The sequence below is a fragment of the Hibiscus syriacus genome, unplaced genomic scaffold, assembly GCF_006381635.1.
Source record: "Hibiscus syriacus cultivar Baekdansim isolate YM2019G1 unplaced genomic scaffold, ASM638163v2 tig00110467_pilon, whole genome shotgun sequence".
NCBI lineage: Eukaryota > Viridiplantae > Streptophyta > Magnoliopsida > Malvales > Malvaceae > Hibiscus > Hibiscus syriacus.
Genome location: NW_024062749.1, coordinates 776,608 through 785,979, shown reverse-complemented (window position 1 = coordinate 785,979; position 9,372 = coordinate 776,608). Strand labels below are relative to the sequence as shown.

Sequence of the window (9,372 nt, the reverse complement as noted above, 5' to 3'; positions counted from 1 at the left end):
TCTGACCTTAAAGAGTTGGAGTTGAAGCATGACTAAACCAGTAAAACAAAAACACCAAAATTTAAAGATATTCTATGGTTCTGGACTATGTTGCACGGATACGGATACGGGGACGGATACGGGATGGGGATGAGAAACGGTAATTTTTAAAATTACAGGGTACGGGAACGGCAAGGATACGACATATAAAATAATTTTAAAATTATAAATATATATTTTAGAATAACTCATGTAAAATTTATTTTATATAATTTATGTATTAAATAATAATATTTAGAATAACTCATGTAAAAGGCGAATAATAATATTTTATATAATACGTTCTAAGTACATTATAAAATGATAACCATGTGCTTCCATGATCAAAAGCTATGTTCAGCCGTATGTACTAGAAAAATGAAAACCAATATAGAAAGCAATTAATGTGTATTGACTCGTCATGTAACCTTGAAGTTATACAAGACATTGCATCAAAAGTTACAAAAAAAAAAAAAATTTAATAGTTCCAATACATACACACGTATTTATAATTATATATATGCTCCATGGTTCAGTTGTTTAAGACGTAATAGTGTGGTGAGCAACTCTTTTTCAAGCTCGTGAGTTGTGAATATTTATAAATTCTATCCGTAGTTTTATACCTTCAGAACACGCATGCTGTTAAAGTGAAAACGAAACAGAATATTACTAAATTCTAAATCTCCTTGAAACTAAAATATTAAAAAAAAAATTATGAATTCCCAAGTGAAGCCTGAAGTCTGCAATAGCAAGTCAGCCAACATAATCAATAAATTTCAGAAATATGTGCACAATTATGTTCTTAAAACAGTACAACTTAGACCCGACTCCTATGGTTTGACTCCCAAGTCCTAAACATCTTATATTTATGCCTTCACAGGTTCTTTCACTTCCTCGCGTTGTAAAGGTTTCAGATTTGGTTTCCATTTTGCAAAGCAATAAACATAACGGCTTTCCCGTAAGCTAAACTTCCATATTACTTGTTTTTTAGTTAAATATCAGCAATTTTGAAGCTTGTTTAATTTCACCCTACCTAGGCGATTGATCACACGAGAAATGGAGAACCACTTGTCATTGGAGACTGCAGATATTGGCACAAAAAAGATACAGCTAGAAGCAGTTGCTGGCGATTGCTGTCGAAAGGCTCAAGAAGCAGAAGCAATTGTTGCCGAAAGCTCCAATAGAGAAGTTGTATTGTTGCCGAAAGCTCCAGCCTTCAATTAGGTTATGCTTTTCTTTTTTTATTATTGTAAAATGACGGAAATATCCCGGGGACGCATGTGAAAGTCACATGCCGTCCCCGAAACGTCCCCAAGATTCTGTGAAACGTTCCCGGTGTCGTTCAGCCGTACCCTGCCACCGTGAAACGTCCCCGGTACGTACCCCAGCCGTCCCCGTGTCGTCCCCGTACCGGGACTGTGAGAAAGCAGCCATGGAACCAACAAATGTGGAAGGAGAAAATGTAAAGTGAGAGATGACAGAAATTTTCTATGAATATTGAATCACACTCTACTTAAACCTCATACAAAGGTATGGCTTATATAGCCCAAATAAGCAACAAATCATAACAAACTAATAACAAATACTAACTAATATTTATTAACATTCTAATATTCTAATAGGGACGTATCAGGTACTTCAAACGACACAAGTTTGCCGTCCCCGTGCTTCCTTGGTTCTGGAATCTGACAAAGTAGCCATATTGAAAATCAAAACCAAAAACCCAGATTGAAGCTACCCTTCCCATGGCTGAATCATGCAGCTATATAACAGCTGTTCGAGATCAAGCATTAGTTCATACAAATAAGAATATATTTAAATGATAATTTTTTAGCGCTTTTAAACAAGGAGCAAAGAGAAAGGGAAATTTGATGTCTGAAATCAACTTATTAGTCTTTTGAGTGATAATAAAAAGGAAAAAATGATGGGATTTTGTCTGTCTGAATATGAAGAATCAAAGTTTAGTTCATCAAGGAGGACCTCCCTCTTTCTTGTTTTCAAATGGTTTGTGAGGGTAAAAAAAAATAACAAGAAAATAAAGGAAAATACTTCAAATTATTTATCTTTTTTTAATAACAAAGTTGAAAACTTGGGACTGTTATAACATGGATTTGGTTATCTTGCCTTATTTTCTTCTTGATTGTTTTTGTAAACCCTAAACCCTAAACCCTAAATCATAAACCCTAAACCCTATTTTTGATAAAGATAAATTGAATTTCATACAAATTATTGGCGGGTGCTTTTGCACTTGGAGAATGATCATAAATAAAATGAAATATATCGCGAGTTACTCGATATTGATATTGTCAAAGTTCAATAAATACTTAACTCGGGTATACTCTACTCGAGCTCGACTCGAGTTCTTAACGAGCTAAAACGAACTACTCAATATTCAACTCTAAAAACTCACGAGCAACTCAAAAAGAAAATATATTAAAAATAGTTTTTTAAATTAAATTATTAATAATATTAAAATTTATGAGTTGATTTTTTTATTAAAAAAAATATAGTATAAGGTTTTCATGTACTTAAAGTTCAGGTTCAAGTTTGAGCTTCAACCAAGTTAAGTTTAAGAACTTATTTTCGAGTTTTTTCGAGTTTCAATTTATGATTTTGAGTTCAAGTCGAGTTTAAAAATTTTAGACTCACAAATTTTCAAATCAAGTCGAACTTCACTTTAAGTTTTCATATTAAGCAAGAGCTTAGCAAATTCGAGCTCTACTTGTTTACACCCGTAAGTTATTAGATTAGCAAATACATATCACTAGTAGAAAAATTGGATGGGTGGGGGTTAAACTGGAGAGGTCACGCTTTCTAAATTGAATCTTTGACCCCCTTTTAACAGGTTTGTCTCTCGCGGTGTCATCTACAGATGTTAGTTTTTACCGTAGTTACAGATTTAAATAATAGTTTAATATCAGAATAATAGTTGTTATATATTAAGAATGATATCATTCAAAATTATTATTGTATGATTATAATATAATAATCACTGTAATAGTTTTTATTATATTATTATAATAAATATAATATAATTAAAAATACAATAATAATTATAATTTAAATCTCTGATTGTAACATTCCTTTTTCCCTTCTCATCGCGGATGTTATTGTCACTCTTTCTATCAAACCTAATTTTATTTCTTATCTACATAGATTTTCTCATATCAATATGACTCGTCGTTACGACTTTGACCTTCTCTTTAAGTTGAAAATTACTCGATATGTTAGTCCCAATTTGACGTCTTTATTCTCTCGATGTCATTTTTTTTTTGTCTTTTTTAGAAGCTTGCTGATAACTCGGAACCTGTACAACAGTACGTGGAAGTCTTCTTCCTTTGGAACTCTCTCGACCATTTTCATGACTTATTACAACAACAAAAAAATAGTTCATCCGGTAGAAGATGTCATTTTTTTCCTCTGATGAAATAGGATTTTCTTTATCTTACTTTTTGTTCTTTTTGTTGTGACTTAATCTATTTTTATATCTTAAATCTTAGAAGAGTCGATTTTATTTGAATTTTGTCTTTCTTCTTAATAAATCGTATTATTTAATTAAAATATTAACAAGATACCAAACCCTTATCTTTCAACTAATTATCCTCTTTTGATCATTTAGTCCCACTAAATAATTAAAATTTTATTTGACATTTGTCGTAACCGGTTTTCGTCCGGGCACGAAATATTTATTTGGCGGAAAAAGTGATGTGAATAAATGATTTTTAAAATAATTTGGGAGTCGCCATCGGCCTTTTGGGTCAGGTAGGTCGAATACCTAAAAATCATCCTTTAAAAGAGTTTTTAAGAAAACATCGATTAAAAGATAAACTGGTCTGCGTTTTAACCAAAAATTCGTTCTTTTTAATAATAAAAAGGGATTCGTGCTCGGTTACGTTTAGGGAAGGATTAACACTCCTACAACGCCTAAAATTGGTACTTTTTAATTATAAATTATCTCTATTATTAGAAAATTAAAAATTAAAAATATATTTAATTTATAATCCTATTATTTCAAAAATATAATTATGATTTTAAGTAAATTTATTAATTTATATAAATTTATAAATAAAATATTTATTTATTTAAAAATATCAGAAAATGACTTCTAGGTGCCTTAAGATAGCTATTTTCTTCGATATTAAAAAATAAATAAATAATTAAAACAATTAATATATAATTTATAAAATAGGATATTTATTTATTTAAAAATATCAGAAAATGGACATCCAGTTGTTTTAAGACTGCCCTTTCTTAATATTGAAAAATAAATAAATATTAAAACAGGATTAAAATAAACTAAAAGGAATTAAATAAGATTTTAATAAATAAAATAAATATTATAAATATATATATTTATGGCTAAATAATAATAATAATAGTAATAATAAATAAAAGTAAACATATAAAATTAACATATAATGAACAAAATTAAAACTATATATTTAAAATAAATAAAACTCGTAAAAATAAATAAAAATTAAAATTAGTAACTAAATTATAACCTAATAGAATTAAATACCTAATTCATAATTAATTATTTAAAAATATAGTGGCTAAACATACTATATTACCTATTTATTAATGTAGTGACTAAAATAAACATATATTGAATTCAAATATTAAATTAAAACAAATTAAAACATGCTATTTGTGATTAAAATAATAATTACTAAACTATAAGGGACTAAATTCAGTATTCATCCTAAATATATAATTATACTGGACATGACTGAAATAAAATAAAATAAACTTCGAAGACTAAATTATAATAGGCAAAAATTACTTTCAGTGACTAAATTGCAAGGTATACAAACTTGGAGCACTGCGGACGGGGTTTACCCTTTATGAAATTACATAAACACCCTCCCCCAAAATGGCGTCGTTTGGGAGATGGTATTTAAATACCCTAAATAGCTGGTCCTTCGGGCCAGCATCCTCATTTCTTCTTTCTCTCGCCTCTCTCTAACTGAGAGAGAATTTTTAACTCTCTTGCCTCTCTCTAAAACTGAGAGAGAGACCACCGGCCGGCAGCCGTGCTCCGGCGTTGACAACCACCGCCGGCCACCGCTGCCGGTGGTCGGAAAATTTCAAAATTCCCAAAATAAAGATCAGAACGTCCTAAAGACGAATTCGATGTCCTTTTTCTCTAAAAAGCCTTGTAGTTACCTAGATCTACAGAAATACTCTCGGTATTTCAATTTCTTTTGCGGTGTGTGGAGGTTCTGACGACGGCGTAGCTTCCTCGGTGGTAAGTTTTCTCCCTCTATTCTCTCTTTGCTTTTTGATTTGTTGCTATGGGTTTTGTTTGGCTTGCTGTTGTGGTCTGTTCGGGTTCTTGCTCTCGTTTCTGTTATCTCCGGTTCTTCCTCTCTATTTTTTTTATTTTGCAGGTGTGGTGGCTAAAGCCATCACCGAGGCTTTCGTCGGACCGGTCCCTTAGGAAGCTTTCGGTGAGTCACCATAACTATGGTGGTGACTCACCATAGGCAACAACGTGGACGATCAGAGTCGTGGCAGCAGAGCTTCTAGAGGCTTTGGCGGCGAGGTGGCGTGGCACTAGAGTGTCGGCAGCTGGACGTTGGACCACCTGGCAGAGGCGACGGCTGGCCTTCTGGAATCTTGAAGTTGGCTAGGGTGCTAGGGTTTAGAAACCCTAGTTGAAACCCCAAATTAGTTTAGGGTTTTAGTTAGGCCATCTGGTTGGGCTTCCAGATTTGTAATTGGGCCCCGATTTTGGCCTGTTTGTAATAATAATTTTAATAATAATAATAATAAATAAAATAATAATAATAATATCAATAATAAAAAAAATGGGTAAAAAATTAGTATCTTCAGTTGCCCCTCTTTGCTCATTATTGTGTTAACAAGAATAGAGCAAAGACGAAAAGATAATAATTTTTTTATCCATTTGACTTCACTTGATTATGATGGCAATGTTGAATAATTTCTTCTTTGGGATTAGTTCTTCTAATTATGAACTTTTTCACTGGGGATGACAATTTATCTCAATCTGTGAAGTAATCTAGCAAAGGTTGAACAAGCTCTTCTCATTGTGAACTTCTTCTTCTTCAGATGAGTTCTTCTCATTATGAACTCCTTCTGGAAATGCTGATGATGATATATCTCCTTCTGTGATAGAGTCATGCAAAAGGTCGAACAAGCTCTTTTTATTATGAACTTCTTCTTCATTCTTCAGATGAGTTCTTCTCATTATGAACTTTCTCTGGAAAAGTTGATCCATCGAGTGATGAATTCAAACTAAAAGTTGAACAAATTCTTCTCATTATGAATTTTTTCTTCCTTCTTTAGACGAGTTCTTCTCATTATGAACTCTACATGGCAATGTTGATCCATCAAATGATGAATTCAAACAAAAAGTTGAACAAATTCTTCTCATTATGAACTTCTTCTTCCTTCTTCAGATGAGTTCTTCTCATTATGAACTATCTTTGGAAAAGTTGATCCATCGAGTGATGGATTTGAGCAAAAGGTTGAACAAGCTCTTCTCATTATGAACTTCTTCTTCCTTCTTCAGATGAGTTCTTCTCATTATGAACTTTCTCTGGAAAAGCTGATCCATCAAGTGATGGATTTGAGCAAAAGGTTGAACAAACTCTTCTCATTATGAACTTCTTCTTCCTTCTTCAGATGAGTTCTTCTCATTATGAACTTTCTCTGGAAAAACTGATCCATCGAGTGATGGATTTGAGCAAAAGGTTGAACAAGCTCTTCTCATTATGAACTTCTTCTTCCTTCTTCAGAAGAGTTCTTCTCATTATGAACTCTACCCGGCAATGTTGATCCATTAAATGATGAATTCAAACAAAAGGTTGAATAAATTCTTCTCATTATGAACTTCTTCTTCCTTCTTCAGATGAGTTCTTCTCATTATGAACTTTCTCTGGAAAAGCTGATCCATCGAGTGATGGATTTGAGCAAAAGGTTGAGCAAGCTCTTCTCATTATGAATTTCTTCTTCCTTCTTCATATGAGTTCTTCTCATTATGAACCCTTCTGGAAATGTTTTAAGAAAAAAAAAACATTCTGCACTGTAGGGCTTACAGCTGACCCGAAGGTTTTGAAAACATCAAAAAGCTCCCGAAGGCTTTTTGGAAACATCATGCACTGTAGGACTTACAGATGTGAGAAATAGTTTACTAAGTAAGAAACTATGAAAATCGTTTTCTCATTATTTTTCAAAATAACATGTTGATTGGGTAACATGCCCCAATCTCAAGATAATGCTCATTCTTGTGGATTGCGTCCATCTCTCTTTCAGATGTTTGCATGATTCCTGCATTTGAGATTTTGAATTCTATCTTCTTCTTGTAAGGTATTTTCCATCATGAATCTTCTTTTTCATACGAAAATCTGAAAAAACCTTATGTTTGAATGCAATCAAATGTATCAATGTAATGCATTCTCTATTGTGCAAATGATGTTCTTATGAATGGATAAATGTTCATGGAATCTTCATTTGACTTTTAAAGTGGTGAACTCGGTCTTCCTTCACCTCATCATTTATTTTCAGGGTTACCTCTGGAGTGTAGCAACTTATGCTATCAATCTTTCATTTCTGAAGAATTATCTGATCAATCTGCATATTTGTATCTTCGTGTCTTCTTTGCTTCATGAAAGTCTCAGAAGAAATGTTTCATGAAAGTCTATGAAATATACTTTTCTGTGGGAGAGAACCCAATTTATGCAAACAGTAATCTGATGCAATAGCAAGACTACATATACAGTGGTACATGCTCTTGAAAAATCCACACCCATGCAACATGTTGATTCTGATAACAACTCATCTGATTATGAAGTGATCTTTCAGGATGATTTCACAGATATTGATAGTTCTTCTAATATCGAGGAAATCCTGAACTCTGATTCTGATGAGGAGAATAAACTGTTATACTTGAAAAAAAATGGGATTCTCAGAGGCTGAGACTTCAATAACCATGGAGAGATGTGGTCCAGATTCATCAATTGCAGAATTGACAGATTTTATATGTGTTGATCAACTGGCTAAGGCTACTGACGCACTTCTTATGGTAGAATATAGGAAGTCATTATGCAATGATCCCAATTACAAGCAAAGGCGAAACTTGGGCTATGATTTTTGAAAAGGAAGAAGCAGAGGAAGCTTGAAAAGAAGCTTCTTAATGAAGACGATCATGTAGTTCATCTTTCAATTCCAATGATTGGTTCTGGGGCTCCTACCGAACCAGATCAGATAACTCAAAGAACACTTCCAGAAGATGCTATTGGGTCTCCTTATTTCTACTATGAGCAAATTCATCTTTCAAATCTAATGATTGGTTTTAGGGTTCATACCAAACCAGATCAGATAACTCAAAGAACACTTCCAGAAGATGCTATTGGGTCTCCTTATTTCTACTATGAGAACGTGGCACTTGCTCCAGTTGGTTTGGACTGAAATATCACAATACTTATTCGATGTAGAGCCATAAATTGTAGATTCGAAGCATTTTCATACTGCTATACTGAAAAGGGGCTATATTCATAATCTGCCAATTGAGAATAGATTTACTCTTATCATGTTTTCTCCACACACTATACATGATATTTTTCCATTGACAAAAAAATGATGGCCTTCCTGGGATCCAAGAACAAAGTTGAACTGTTTACAAACATGTACAGGAAGTGTCAAATTGACAGAAAGGATCTGTAAGGCTCTTGAAGCTTATGACGATGAGCCACCTTCGAGTGTCCAGAAGTATGTTCTTGATGAGTGCTGAAAATAGAATCTGGTATGGGTTGGAAGGAATAAAGTTACTCCACTTGAACCTGATGAGGTAGAAATGCTTCTAGGTTTCCCTAAAACCTATACATGAGGAGTTGCTAGAGACAAGTTCCCCAGTGATATCAATGTCCTGTCTCTTTTCTCTGGAATCAGTGATGCAGAGATTGTCTTCTATTGTCTTGGCATATCTTTGAAAACATATGTGTACGAACTGAATGATAATCAGTTGGAGCAATTGATGAGTAGATTTGTCGAATTCGACCTTGTTGTCGGTGGCATCCATCGTAACAACCTTACTGGAAGAAATAAACATCATCAGGATGAACTAGAAGATTTTTGTTGGTGCATTTTCTTGCAATAACTGCTATGACAACTGTATCTTCTGCTGCTCCAATATATCCCACTTTTTTCGAATCATGGAACGGTTTAATTGACGGTAAAACTGGTCATCTTCAACTTTTTGAATATTGTAACCAATGTTACCCTATATAAAAGGCCTATAAGGGTAGATTCTGTTCCAATGTCTTATTCTGTGGCATAAATCCTCAAATTCAAATTTAGCAATCTTCTGAATGACATAATGAATATCATCTT

The 9,372-nt window shown here is 33.2% G+C and overlaps 1 protein-coding gene across 3 annotated transcripts in view; it reads right to left on the bottom strand.

The window, feature by feature from the left end:
• Nucleotides 1-3,670, bottom strand: part of LOC120127392 — a 32,654-nt gene extending 28,984 nt beyond the window's left edge. For 2 of the 3 annotated variants that reach the window (XM_039145308.1, XM_039145309.1), the window contains exon 1: nucleotides 3,644-3,670. The gene's annotated coding sequence lies outside the window, so the exon portion shown is untranslated. The remainder of the gene's footprint in view (nucleotides 1-3,643) is intronic. The other variant, XM_039145307.1, reaches the window with a different exon arrangement.
• Between the last annotated feature and the right edge of the window lie 5,702 nt (nucleotides 3,671-9,372).